The sequence below is a fragment of the Protopterus annectens genome, chromosome 10.part0, assembly GCF_019279795.1.
Source record: "Protopterus annectens isolate FY-2018-M chromosome 10.part0, PAN1.0, whole genome shotgun sequence".
Taxonomy (NCBI): Eukaryota; Metazoa; Chordata; order Ceratodontiformes; family Protopteridae; genus Protopterus; species Protopterus annectens.
Genome location: NC_056744.1, coordinates 1181557614 through 1181572613, shown reverse-complemented (window position 1 = coordinate 1181572613; position 15000 = coordinate 1181557614). Strand labels below are relative to the sequence as shown.

Below are 15000 nucleotides of genomic sequence, written 5' to 3'. Positions count from 1 at the left end.
GAGTCATAATCTGGATCATTGACCGCAGGAAACTTAACAGTTCTTTAATCCTCTGTGCCATGGCCAGAACAATTTTGCTGTGACAATGCTTTAAAATTTCTTATTTCCTTGTGGACTCTGATATGTATCACTGAAATCAGGTGAGGTTTCATTGTTTTTTGAATAATGATTCATAATTTATTTGAGTACTATAGTAATTTGCAATACTGTTTCTAGTGCTATAACGTGCTGGATTCATGTACACCAACATTGGAAGTTTGCAGAACATAAATTGTCACAAACCTATTCAACATCCATGTGTGTTACTGATGGCATCATGTTGCTCTGCAAATAACCCCCCCTCATTCAGTCAGACACAAAGGCACAGACACACATACACACATGCATATATACCTACACACATTAATATACACGTGCATACTGTTACATGGCATGATATGCAGTAGTGTTTTAAATCTGTGCTTATAAGACTTAAGGCATCAAAACAGACTAGTCTGATGATTCTGTCATAAAGTAGGCCAAGTCATCAGGCAAAGGAAACATTAAGTCCTGTGACTACAAAGAATGTCATGTGTTTTGTGTCTTTTAAACAGAAGTTATAACCAGTATACATAGTTCACTCAAAGTTTTTGGCATTCCTTAGAATGAAATCTGTATGCTTTTCTATGTGTCTCCAGAGATGAAAGAAAAAAAAAGTCCGTTCCTAGACACTGAATTTGCTGCAGTGTTGTATCACTATCTGATGACTTTTTTCATGATGTGAGCGTTTACTCTGAGGGCACACCACATCCGAGTCACATGACCTTATCACTAGCTGCTTTTATTCTCCCTATAGCTCCTTTTTGTCTGAAAACACCATCTGATCCTTTTAAACTAACTGTTTATAGCAGAAGTCATGAATAGTAGCCATACTTACATTTCTGTATGAACATCATGAAAAGATGGTGAAGTAAGTGTTACTGCATAGTGTCATCTGAAACTCACTATGAGATGAACAATAACTTACTACTGATACTTGGCATCATCTCTTAAGAAATGTGTGCTTGAAAATATTCTTAAAATTCCATATTCTGTTAACACACACACAGGATGGATTTATATTACCAGATCGAAACTTTAGTTAGTCGAATAACTAAAGATCGATCTGGTAATATCGAAATCCAAAAATTGCGAACGGTCAATTTTACGCAGGGAAAGAATTTCCTTGCCCGTTATGTGGATTATGCCCTTTTCTCCAATGTAGAGCAATCTCAGAGTTGGTATATTTAGTTAGCAGGGTGGGTGGCACAGCCCCCCACATTGGGGTGTGGGGGGCAAAGCCCCCCCCCAGTTGATTTGGGTTTAAAAGTTTTTTTCATGTAGCCAAGGGAATTCTTTCCCTGCGTGAAATCGTCCGTTCACAGATCGATCTTTAGCTATTTGACTAACTAAAGTTTCAATCTGGTAATATAGACCCACATAGGATACCCTTGGTTAGTCTGGAAGATCATGGCTAAAATCCACAGCAGAACTACTAAAGAAAAAAAAAAATGAGTTAACCTGAACCAAATGCCAAAAATCTGTTGATTGAGGTTAAAACTGACCAGAAAAAACAAAAATATAAGAACGCATCCCATTTCACACAAGAGACTTGGCCTATAACGAAGACAGTATTGCCACCCTTAACAAATGAGATTGTTTGGATGGCAATCTTTGGATGGCAAAGGCTTTTCGAACAATTCTGAGAGTTGAAGTTATATATAGTTTTATACAGTTTTATACATTCTAACACTGGCTAATGAACCGTGACATAATCAGACTCAAGCATCACCTAAAAGGGAATAATTTTAAATGTACTCAAATAAATATATACAGATGTCTCTTGTGTTGCTCAAAATAACACATTAAGAATTATGTGAAAAACAGCGCTCATCTGCCTATTGATAACAATAAAAGTGATTATCTCAAAGAAACAAAGACACGTTACTGGATATTCTAAATTCTAAATACTGAACATAAGGAAAAAATGGGTTCTTATATTTTTTGTTTTTTTCTGGTCTCAGTTTTAACCTTGATCAACAGACTTTTGGCACTTGGTTTAGGTTAACTCTGTTTTTTTCTTTAATATTCTGTTAACATATCAGAAACTGACAGATAATGGTGGCTACTATAGCAATACTGAAAAGTTGACTAATGGATGAGTAACTCTGATGGGGATATTATGGATCTAGCATGTAAAATTACAGATAAACCGTTTAGAAACAAAAAAATACACAGTAAAGATGGTCTATCTTATCTGTGTATTTGTGATTTTTAAAATGTTTATTAGTATTGCCTAGTTGGCATTTTACTTTGTTGATCAGTATGTAGGATTACTGGTCTATAGCACTGTGCTTGGAAATATTGCCAAAAATGTGGCATTTTTATATTCAAAGTGAAACAAAATCAGAATTAATTTCTGTAGTTTTGAAATGTGTACTCTTTGTCTTTTCCTGTAGTACTTATGATTAGAAAAGTGTTAGCATTTGGGGCATGTTTTGCCTCACAACATCCCCGACCATGCTGTAATATCTGCACTATGCATGCTCCCTCATGTCTAATTTTGTCCCTTGTAGACTTCTTTCTCTATCTTACATATTGTAAATACTAGGGCTGCACTGCAACCAAACATAGCCAGCATCTTTGGCACAGCTGGACAATGATGATGTAACAACGTGTGCAGTATGTTACAAGCTTGTTAAGTGAAACACCTTGCTGTGGTCCTCAGAACATGCAGCACAGTGACTGAGTAGTATGGATAAGTCTAATTCCAGGAGGGAAAAGTAAGTAGGTAAAAAACTTTGCAGACTTTAAAGAAAGGATTATTTTTAAACATTGTACTTAGTAATATATCACCTGACTGATTCAGATAATTATATGTTTATAAGAACCTCCTGAGTGGAAATCCTCACTCCTGTGGTGACCCCCCCCCCTTACTCTTGTGACTCTTAATATTCCAATGTAAATACAGAAAAAAAGTGATGTCTTGCTCCATTAAAATCCCTTTAAAGTTTCAAACTCTAAAGATTCATTGCAACTCCACCACTACAAGTCTGATGGAAAAATCTTTGGGAGGTTTTAGGCCCATAAGGATAAAGTGATCCTTTTACTAGTGAGGGATGCTAACATAAAGGCTATAGAGCAGAATTCCGATAGATTTATAAGATGGGGTGGCTGGGTTTTGAATTATGATATTACACACAGTGTGCTATCAAATGTCGATAGCTGGACAATAATTGTAATGTTGATTTCTGGCAAGGTATAAATGGCCACAGTTAGCTTATATTTATTATGATTCTATGAATCCTGCCTCATATTTCTACATACATTGAATATAACAGCCATGTTTGCAATTACAGTGCATGACCATTAGGTGTGGTGAGAATTAGATTCGATGTTTAAAGAACGTATACTAAAACAAAAGGATACATTTGCAAAGGATAAGCTCAGTTCGCTGCATTTTATCAGCTGTTATAATACGAAGACCAAAGCAGTGATGGAACTTTCTCAGCTTATTATCTTCCTAAAATGATATCGAAGTGTTGTGGTGCTAATCTGTAAGATCAAAAGTTTAATGAAAAGAAATGCAAACAACTGCTTAAATTATCTCAGTCTGACCAACATGAATATTTTCTAAGGGACATGAGAGTAGGCAAATCTTACTAAAATGTAAGTGATTCCCTGGACTGCTGTCTCTACTGAAATAATGCATTATTAGACAAAGGAATGCATTTACACCTAAAACTGCCTTTGAACATCCAGATAATTCCCGTTTCAAGTACTAGTTTAAAATATTTTAAAAAGTTAGATTGTGCTAAGAAAACAAGTGGCAAAACTGTTGGCTTGTATATTTGTGGATGCCTTATTGTTTCCATTATATCTGAAGTTTGTTTGCTTTCTTAGTCCCCAAAACTCTTCACTTTTTTTATCTGTAAAATGAGGTAGCTCTCTAGTTTATATTTTGCAGTCAAGAGCAATATAAATATTGCATTTTTGTGTAAAGATAACTATAATGACATTATGCCCTGATGTACCAGTCAGGGTCAAGCCTTGCACCCACAGATTTCACACTAGTTTGACTTTCTGTTTCTCTAACTTAAAAGCAAAGAACATTTTCACTGTTTTTGTTTGCGTAAATGAGTCTTCCTTTTACCATCATAGAAAATCAGTGAATGATTTGCCCTTTGGACAAAACAGGAAAAAATGCAAAGAAATTAGAATGCATTGTCTTGCAGTCAGCCAGACTTTAGACTACCCAACCCCCTCCCCACATATGCTTATACATAGTGATATAATGGTTGGCTTTCTTAATTCTGGACACTGGCACGTTTGCAAGCATCAAGTCAAAAAATATCCAGTTATTGAAATAAAGAAAAGTATCCTTTTTTTGGGGGGGGGTGAGGGGTGTTCACCTACTGTGACATACATATTTCAATAAACCACCGCTCAGCTTTGCTCCACCATACAAAATGCATGGTGATTATATGTCATTGATTCCAGGTGAAGTTATTTTCTTTTACTCTCCTGACACCTGAGGGATTTTTAATTCCCCATTAGATACTCTTCTCAATAACCATAAGGATGCTTCTACTACAGTCTCTAAAAATCCTACACTAGTTCTTGGAATTTGTAAAAAACATCAGCGTGGATAGGAGCTCCCTTTACTGTTACAAAGTTTGCTTCAAGTATCACAATCTCTCTTATAGGTTCATAGGTTCATAGGTTATTACTAGGCTAACTGCCCTTGTCAGAAATTTTAAGCCTAGCCAATTACCCCATGTGAAAATCAAACCCTGCACCTTGTGTCTATAAGGTAAACAACTTAACCATTATGCCACCCTCCCAACCCAAATAAAACACCTCTGTCAGTCTCGAACCCAGGACCTTGTACACACTACACTGCATGAAGTACCACTAAGCCACGGTAGATCTTTTTCAGTTATGTCAACCTTTTCACATTGCCCCACCTATAAATGGCTGATCCTTCCCCTTTTCTGTGTTTCTGTTCTATTTATACTGAACAGTACACTGTGACACAATAAAAATGACATTTGGTGTGTCATCTTCTGCTTAGTTTAAGTACAACAAGACCCCACATTTTATCTCCCTAACTGTATCTGTATCTACATAGCCAAATGACCACCCATGACTGTCACAGGTATACACAAGTATATATATGAACCAATATAACTTTTTTTTTTTTTTGCTTTTCATTAAACAACTTTTATTCAGAATCATCTGAAAAATAGTTACACTTCAGTAAGTGGCTGTATTATGCAATCTCTTATGATTATTTATTTATTCATTTCTTTCTGTTACTATATATTTTTGAGTTAGGTTGTTTACATTAGGAATATATTTCAAATGTAGTTTTGAGATCAAGTGAGAATAAAAAAAAATAAAATGAGAATAATGACATTACTTCAATTATAACTAATTTCTGCTCTGGGGTTATAGAATTTCTACAGCTATTAGACAGCTTCATTTGGTCTGATATGATCAATCTCAAATTATTTTCTAATCTTTTTTTGGCCTAAAGTATAAAAAGTCAATGATTAGACCAACCCTTTTATCAATCCGTTTTCACATGACTGTAACTTATGTGGGGATGTGAATTATCTAGATGGATGATACAGCTGCTTTATCTTTAATTAATCATTTCCATTAAGTGGGTCAATTTGCCATATTACTTCTCTTGTATTGCAGTTTAGTAAAATGCATTGATGAATGCATAGCATGCCAGACACCTCTTAATGTAAATAACTGCATCTTGAATACATGAATTAGCATCGCAACTGGACTTAGATCCTACTAACCCTTCCAGGTTAAAATATTGTATCTCCATTAGTTATGTGCTAAAACTCAGAGCTGCCAAACTGTGATAATTCTTATAGGACATTTTGATAACATTGAAAATTATTTGCACATTAGTTAAATCCCCTACACAAAAAGTTTTACAAGTCTCATGCATTTTACTAAATTAAGTTGGTTTAGCTTTCTAAGGAGTCTTTTAATTATTTTTATATATTTCAAACATTTATAAACTTTTGTATTTATTGCTATATAGCACTGGCATTATGCCTTTAAGACTTAGATCATGTGACATGAGCTCCTTTAAAAGGACCTGATCATGTTTTCTCAACAGTTCTGATGAAGTCCTTTTTTTCTGAGACAAAAATGCTTGACTCTTATTTTGTGGAATAAACATTACTGTTTGACCGCCTCTGTGTGGATCCTTAGCCTGAACTGCTGCTTGCTGTTTGTTTTGTAACACTTTCACCTTCTTTACTTGGCTCTTGTTATGTATTTCAAGTGCTTAATTAACCAATAATCAATAGCCTTTATGCCTTGATAATGTGATGTACTGGTGTAAAGACCTTCATTGTCTAAAGTATATAAAGAAACACTATTTGCTCACATTAATTTATTCCATTAAAGTCAAAAAATGTATGTGTTTAATGAAATTACATCATTTTGGAGCAATAGTTGGTTCGGTGTTCCTGTAACCTGAACACTGTAAATGTTTTAGCTATAGCTTTGAGATAAACGATGTTCAGAAGATATTCTGTTTTGATTATAGTGCATTTGTACAGTTCTGTAGGATACTTACCATAAAAGGAGAGTTTTGAGAAGAGATCAGTGTAACAGTGTATTGCAACGGCAGGGTTATAGCACGACATAATGTGAGTAAGATGATCACAGAATGACATGCTTTACCCCTGAGATGGTAGGGGTACAATTAAAAAGAAAACAGGATACAAGAGCATCACTGAGTATAATTTCTGTTATTACATATAGGAAAATATTCCTAAAGATATTAATGGATAGGAAAATATTTCTAAAGATATTAATGGAAGAAACAGCAGTAGTCTTAAAGATGTATACATGTAGGAAATGCCTTAGAAGGGAAAATGATTGTGCCAGTGCCTTAAAAGGGTAATACTCAGATATCCAATTTATTTGTGTCACAAAGGGGAGGACTGGTACTATTTTGAATTGAATGAATGGGGAAAATGGAACCCAATGGCATTAAAACATTATATATGATGTCACAAACCAGCAGTAAGGCCATAGCATTCATTTGATCATTCATTCATGCATTCATTCACCCGTCTATTCAATTAATTGTTTCTGCAGTTGCCAGCTTTATTCATTTCAGGGCTGCAGGGGAATTAGAGCCCATCCCAACATTCAGTAAGTGCGAGGTTCACTCACAGATGGTATGCACACCTTCAGACAGTTTGAAACATTACTAAACCACATACAACATGACTTTTGGATATAGGAGGAAACTGGAGCACCCAGTAAAAGCCCACAAGAACACAGGAAGGAAAAGAGCACTCCAGATGATCAAAGTCTAAACCATGACGTGTCTAAAGGTCAGCTCCCGGTGTTTTCTCCTGTCTACCTGATGAATCTAGGCATCTTGCGACAATGCAGCAATTGCCTCATGTACACAGACAACTCGCTCCTCCTACCACCAAACACTACAACCTGTGAGAGATGCACTTATATAGCCAAACTAGAAGCAAAGCTCTCTTCACCGAAGAATGGACTAGACAGTCAAGAGGAGAAGGTAAACACTTGCACCACACCGCACTCATCACATAGTCCCTCAAAAACCTACACCACCAAAACACACACATAGAAACACAAAACACACACCTACATTCGCGGAGGGTCTCAGTAAAAACCTGCCCAAGCAACAGGGACCTCCAAAGCATAAACACAAGCAACCTCCACCCCCCCAACACAACCCAAATGACACATAGCCCACATGCTCAGTGTGCCACTCAACTACAACCCATAAGGCATAACGTACCCAACGCTCTAGTCATAGGTGACTCTATAGTCAGGCACACTGATGTTCCACTCACCAGGCTAAACAAGGAAAAAGTTACTGTCAGCTGCCTGTCAGGTACCAGGATCTGCCACATAATGCATGCACTCAGGTCACTCCACAACAAGTACAAATATGACTCTGTCATTGTCCATGTTGGTGTGAATGACTTGAGACGTACCTCCCTGGACTACATGAAAAGAGACATGGAGGAGCTCTCCGATCTTGTAGCCCAGGCAGTTATGACCCTAGCCCTGAGTAGCATCCTGCCATCACCCAGAATGATACCACAGTACAAGGACAAAATTCTTGACTTTAACAATTGGCTAAATTTCTGGAGTCATTCTAAGGGAATCCAGTATCTGTCTGCCTGGGATAACATGATTGACAGACCACGCTGCTTTGCCAGAGATGGCCTGCACCTGTTGCCCTTGGGATTCCGGATACTGGCAAAGGTTCTTGCCACCCCTATAGTGCCTTTTTTAGGCAAGGTTCAAATGACAAATTCACCACCATAACAGGTACAAGCAAGCAAAATCTGAGGGTAATGCTACCCAATGCTAGAAGTCTCAACCTCAAAATACACTCACTCGAGGCACTCCTTAAAATGGAGAACATTGACATCTGTGCAGTGACAGAGACCTGGTTCAAAGCTCCAGAGAGCACCCCTGCATTACCAGGCTATAATTAATACCACACCTTTCGGCCACCAAACTTGGACTGAAACACTAAAAGTGGAGGCGTGTCCATATTCATTAAGGATATCCACACCTCCAAGCTAGTTGCTCAGCATAATGCATTCGAGATTATCCAAGTTCAACTAACTCTGGGCAAAACCGCAATCCAGATTGTAGCTTGCTACAGACCCTCCACCATGCCCGAGGATTCCCACTCCTCTTTTCTTGATACACTGGAAAATATTAAGGTACAACCCAACACTCTAATAATGGGTGATTTCAACTACCCTACCATTAACTGTGAAACCTACTCATGTACCAACTCTTTTGCTCAACGTTTTCTGGAAATCATCAATTCCAATGCCTTGGATCAACTTATCCATACCCCCACCAGGGGCAGCAATATCCTAGACCTGGTCATCACCAACATGGGTGACCGGTGTTCCACACCACAGGTCAGCTCCTTGTTAGTCAGATCCGACCACAAGCTAATCACCCTAGACATCCACATCCCGCTCCCACCCCCATTAGGAAAACAACCGTAAAAAATTTCTCTAAAGCCAACTTCACACTTCTTAAGACAGAAGTGGCAAACTTCACGACACCCATGCAGCTGGACAATAGAGGTACGACTGCTGAATCCTACACAAATGCACTTTATAAGCACTTACACAAGTGCATGGATTGTGCTATCCCTAACAGAACCAAGATGCTATCCTCCAAAAAAAGGAAGCCAGTCTGGTGGTCTTCTGCCATAAACAAACTCTACAACAGAAGAAAGAAACTGTTGCAAAAAAGAGTAAAATCCCACGATTGGAGAAACTCCCTGGACAGCCTCAGTAAGAAGCTGAGATCCCAAATAAAATCCTCCAAAGCTAGTTATGAAAACAAAATTGCCACTAATTCTAAAGACAACCACAAAGCAGAAATTCTATAGCTATGTCAAGAATCTCAATAGCAACACTCAGATCTGCTCTGAGTTACAGCACAATTACACTAAATATACAGAACCAACTGATATTGCCAACATCCTGGCAGATAGGTTCAGTGCTAACTTTACCCCCCTCTCACCCACTAAAGGGCCCATCTTTATACCGGAAGAATGCAAAGTTCCTGTAATCATGGCTGCACAGGTAAAAACCTCACTCTCCAAAGCCAAGAACACAGCATCCATGTGACCTGACAACATCCCAGGCTGCCTTCTACATGAACTACAGAATGAACTGGCACCCCACCTAAGTACCATGTTCAGTCATAGCCTCACCTTAGGCTTTGTGCCCATTGAATGGCACACTGCAACGGTTATCCCACTCCACAAAGGGGGGGCCACAACAGACCCTGGGAACTACCACCCCATTAGCCTGACGAGCCTGTTCTTCAAGGCCATGGAACGTATCATCATGGAACTCATAAACAAAGACACTGGAGACCTTCAAACTCTGGACCCCACACAGTTTGGGTTTGTAAAAGGCAGATCATGCCTCCTAAACCTGATAGACTTCTTTGAAGTGGTCACTAAAGCCATAGATGAGGGTAAGGTGGTTCACAGAGCCTATCTAGATCTCGCCAAGGCGTTCAACACCATCCCCCACTCTGGAATTATAGATAAACTCACTAAACTAGGTATAAATCCCTATGTCACAAGATGGGTTGCCAACTGGCTTACTGACAGAACTCACACTGCAAAAGTAGCATACTCCAAATCAGACTTCAGACCAGTGACAAGTGGAGTACCACAGGGTTTAGTCATGGGTCCTCTCCTGTTTGGTATCTACTTCTCTGAAGTACAGGCTAACACAGAAGGTCTTTGGCTAACTAAATTCGCAGATGACTGCAAACTAGGAGCCATAATCAAAACTCCTAACGATGTAGACATCCTACAAAAGGGCCTCACTGAGACAGATGCCTGGTGTCAAAGCCATGGTCTGAAGCTCAATGCCAAAAAGTGCATTGTCATCCTCTTTGGTAAAAACTCTGTACCCATGAACTACCACATAGCTGGTAGTCTACTTAACACCGAAAGTGTGATAAGAGACCTTGGGACACAGGTGGACAGTAGTTTGATAATCACATCGCCACAGTGGTCAGAACATCCTTCTACATGGCACACCTCATCACAAAAAGTTTTTCATCCAGAAAAAAAGAGATCATTGTTCCCCTCTACTCATCACTCATTAGACCCATTATAAAGTACAATGCCCCTTTTGGTATGTACCTCACAAGACATCTACAACAACTGGAAAGGCTGCAAAAATACCTCACAAAGAGGATTACTGGCCTCAAACAGATGCCTTACGCAGACCGTCTCAAAAAACTCCAGCTTTACTCTGTCGCATAATGTCTACTCAGAGGCGATCTCTGCCTAACATACAAAGCTATGTCAAACCCAGAGCTATTGGACATGCTCCACTTAAAGAAATCCCAATCCTCCCAAGCAACACGCTCTAGGGACCTAAACCTTGTCATCACAATAAACAGAACATGCTGGAGGGATAGATTCCTGTCCCAGAGACTTCCCATACTCTGGAACAGACTACCTATCTATGTCAAACAGAGCTCCTCATTAGCACTCTTCAAGAAAAATCTTGATGATTGGATGGGTAATAGGAAATTCACCCCGGGGATCACTTCTGTGGTTCTGCTCGACAGGGGCGCAGGAAAATAATTTTCTTGGGTGGCGAAAGCTAGGGTACCTTTTTGGCTAGGCTTGTATAGGCCCTAGGGCCAATAGCCTAGTACCTACCTATGAACCTATGAACTTTACTAGAAGTAGTGAATATAGTAACAGAGATAAAACAACTGGAATTGGGATCTTTAGAAAAGGGAAGGAGCAAGCTACATAGGAAAAAATGGGAATTGTGGGAACAACATATGCAGAGCAGGAACAAGGTTTAAGAGGCAGGATTGAATGAGTTATACAATGCTTAATTGACAATGACTGGATGGTTTATAAGTGATGTATAATGTTTACAACTACAGTTGTTGCAATGGTGTCTGTGATGTAAACTGTTTGCAACTAAAGTGATATCATTCTGTATGTTTTTCATTTATATAAATGTAAGATTGCCTTTGTCATATGTGTAAATTTAATAAAGATGTTTGGGGAAAAAAGAGTACTCCAGATGAAAGGCACCAAGGTGAGAATTGACTGAAGAACCAAGCACATTGAGATTGTGACTGTTATGTCACTATTCCACCTAAAACAGGTTTCTACCAGCGAAACTGGTACTTTGAAGGATGGAAAGGCCAAACTGAGCTAGACAAACTATGCACTAAAATTTATTTCACAGATGTTACGCATCATATTTCCCTAAGTCCTAAGATAGAGCTTAAGGTGCAAAGGCTATAAAAGGACAGGAATGCATTCAGAAAAGAGCAGAACGAGTGGGCCACATTGATAACACCCTTAATAATGAGATGATAAGTAAGAGAGAGCAGAATGAGTGGGCCACATCAATAACACCCGTAATAATCAGATGATAAGTAAGAGAGAGCAGAATGAGTGGGCCACATCGATAACACCCGTAATAATGAGATGATAAGTAAGAGAGAGCAGAATGAGTGGGCCACATCAATAACACCCGTAGTAATCAGACGATAAGTAAGAGAGAGCAGAAGAGTGGGCCACATCAATAACACCCATAGTAATCAGACGATAAGTAAGAGAGAGCAGAATGAGTGGGCCACATCGATAACACCCGTAATAATGAGATGATAAGTAAGAGAGAGCAGAATGAGTGGGCCACATCAATAACACCCGTAGTAATCAGACGATAAGTAAGAGAGAGCAGAAGAGTGGGCCACATTGATAACACCCGTAATAATCAGACGATAAGTAAGAGAGAGCAGAATGAGTGGGCCACATCGATAACACCCGTAGTAATCAGACAATAAGTAAGAGAGAGCAGAATGAGTGGACGACATCGATAACACCCGTAATAATCAGATGATAAGTAAGAGAGCAGAATGAGTGGGCGACATCAATAACACCCGTAATAATCAGACGATAAGTAAGAGAGAGCAGAATGAGTGGGCCACATCGATAACACCCGTAATAATCAGACGATAAGTAAGAGATGTGTGTATTTGTGTTTGCTACCACAGGTCACATACATTTTGAATCACTAGCAAGATAAAATTTTCCCAAAGTTTGACCGAATACATGCTTACTTTCAGATAGAAATAGAATATCTTCCTAAAAATTCACGACTATTAGTACACACAGATGATCATTAGTTCAGACATCTTATGTATGGAGTGATATCTGTAACAGACATTTGGCAGAAGGCAATGAGCCAAGTTGAGAGTATCTAAAATGCAGTGTTACTTTGATGCAGTAGTGTTACTAGGGCAGGGCAAAGGGAGCAACTACCCCAGTTACAAAGTATTGGGGAGTGAGATCACAGGCTGTTTGACCATCATTGTCCTTATCACATCTTAGTGTCCTGTAATGTGATCACTGAGTAGATATATATAATTATTGGGGATGTGTGGATGCAGGGGGGCTTGCCCCCTTGAAAAAAATAGTTTTTTTTTCAATACTTTGTTCAATCTTTTTAGATCTATGTTTTTTTCAATGATCTTTTTAGCATTTGCTATCAGCTGAGACATTGATATGCATATAAATGTATATGTACACACATAAACATATTTTATATATAAATATATATATATATATAAAAATCACACTTATATATTTATATATATATATATATATATATATATATATATATATAAAACACACACACACACATAGATATATATATATATATATATATATATATATATATATATATATATATATATATATATATGGATCCCCTACACTACACCGACACACCACAAACCCGACAGCCAAAATGCCGACACCAAAACATCGAAACCACACAATACCGACAGTCCACATTACTGAACAGTGTAACACCGACTCACAACACACACACAACACAAGCACACCAAAAACCTTACAAACCTACACTAAACCTTACACACACAACTATCTATGCACTAATCTTAACCCAAACCCTAACCCTAAGGTCCGTCACTATTGCATTCTCACCTTACCCGCACCCTAAACCTAAAGTCCGTCACTATCGCATACTTACCCGCACCCTAACCTTACAGTCCGTCACTAACGCACACTTACCTTACCCGCACCCTAACCCTAAAGTCCATCACTATCGCATACTTACACAGTCGCGCTCGTTTTGCATGTCGGTATTTTCAGTGTCAGGATTTTGAACTGTCTGTTATTTCCGTTGTCGGTCTTCCGGTGTCAATATTCTCGTCATCAGAGTTTCGATCTGTCGGTGTTCTCAGGTAGACCCATATATATGTGTGTGTGTGTGTGTGTGTGTGTGTGTGTGTGTGTGTGTGTGTGTGTGTGTGTGTGTGTGTGTGTGATTATATCATCTTGGGCTTCCAAACTGCATGAGTGACTACACAAATGACTGACTGAGAAATCACAGAATAAAATAATACTCACACCAATAAAAAAAAAAAATCTAAACCAAAAACAGTTGTTTTTGCAGGTGGGCAAGCCTCCTTGTACCCTTGCACCCCGCTGTTTTATATATACCATCGCAGAGATCGCATTACAATGGGGAAATGGCATATTCTCTGACCTCACTCAGCACAGCATGATATCAATTCCATATACAAAGTCATACAAATACATAATCAATGAAAGAAGCTGTCACTTGTGATTGTCAGCCTTTTTCTAGGACACTCATAAATATAAATTTAAATAAATCTCTCTCTGTATATATCTGTATCTGTATATATCCATATATATATATATATATATATATATATATATATATATATATATATAACGCACACACACACACACACACACACACACACACACACACACACACACACACACACACACACACACACACACACACACACACACACACACACACACACACACACACACACGGGCACACATCAATGCATTTTTTATTATGCATTGTCCACTTTCTCTGCTGCCCATACTGCTTGCTTCCAGGCTCTGTAACCCTACTGATCTCTAGAGTATCCCTCCTCAGCAAAAGGTATTGCCATCCATGAAAACCGCACCCTTTATCCCTCTCCGGTCCCATATGTTGCCATTTGTGAAGATAATATTACATCATGTTCTGCTACCTATGAAAGCCATACCACTTTATCCTTCACTTACTTTCTATGATCAGAAAGCCTATATGATAAAGATTTGTTGTAGGGTAATCAGTGAGGACAGACTCAGACCAGTTCCTGAAATGCTCAGAATACCTAAGTCAATGCTTAACATACTGGTTTAATATGGAACTCTTTATTTCTTTTTTGTCTCATCCTCTGTGAAAGAGACAAGTGATTTGACATCATGATATGAGTGTGTCCATCCCAGCAAATTAATTTACTTTCTAGTCAATGGCAGATCCTGCCTTAAAACATTAACTGTGCCCCAAGGTTAATGGAAGA

The 15000-nt window shown here is 38.5% G+C and overlaps 1 protein-coding gene across 1 annotated transcript in view; it reads left to right on the top strand.

Moving 5' to 3' along the window:
- LOC122813553 (riboflavin-binding protein-like) overlaps window positions 1-15000 on the top strand; it is a 169190-nt gene that overhangs the window by 8579 nt on the left and 145611 nt on the right. The gene's annotated exons all lie outside the window — the stretch shown is intronic.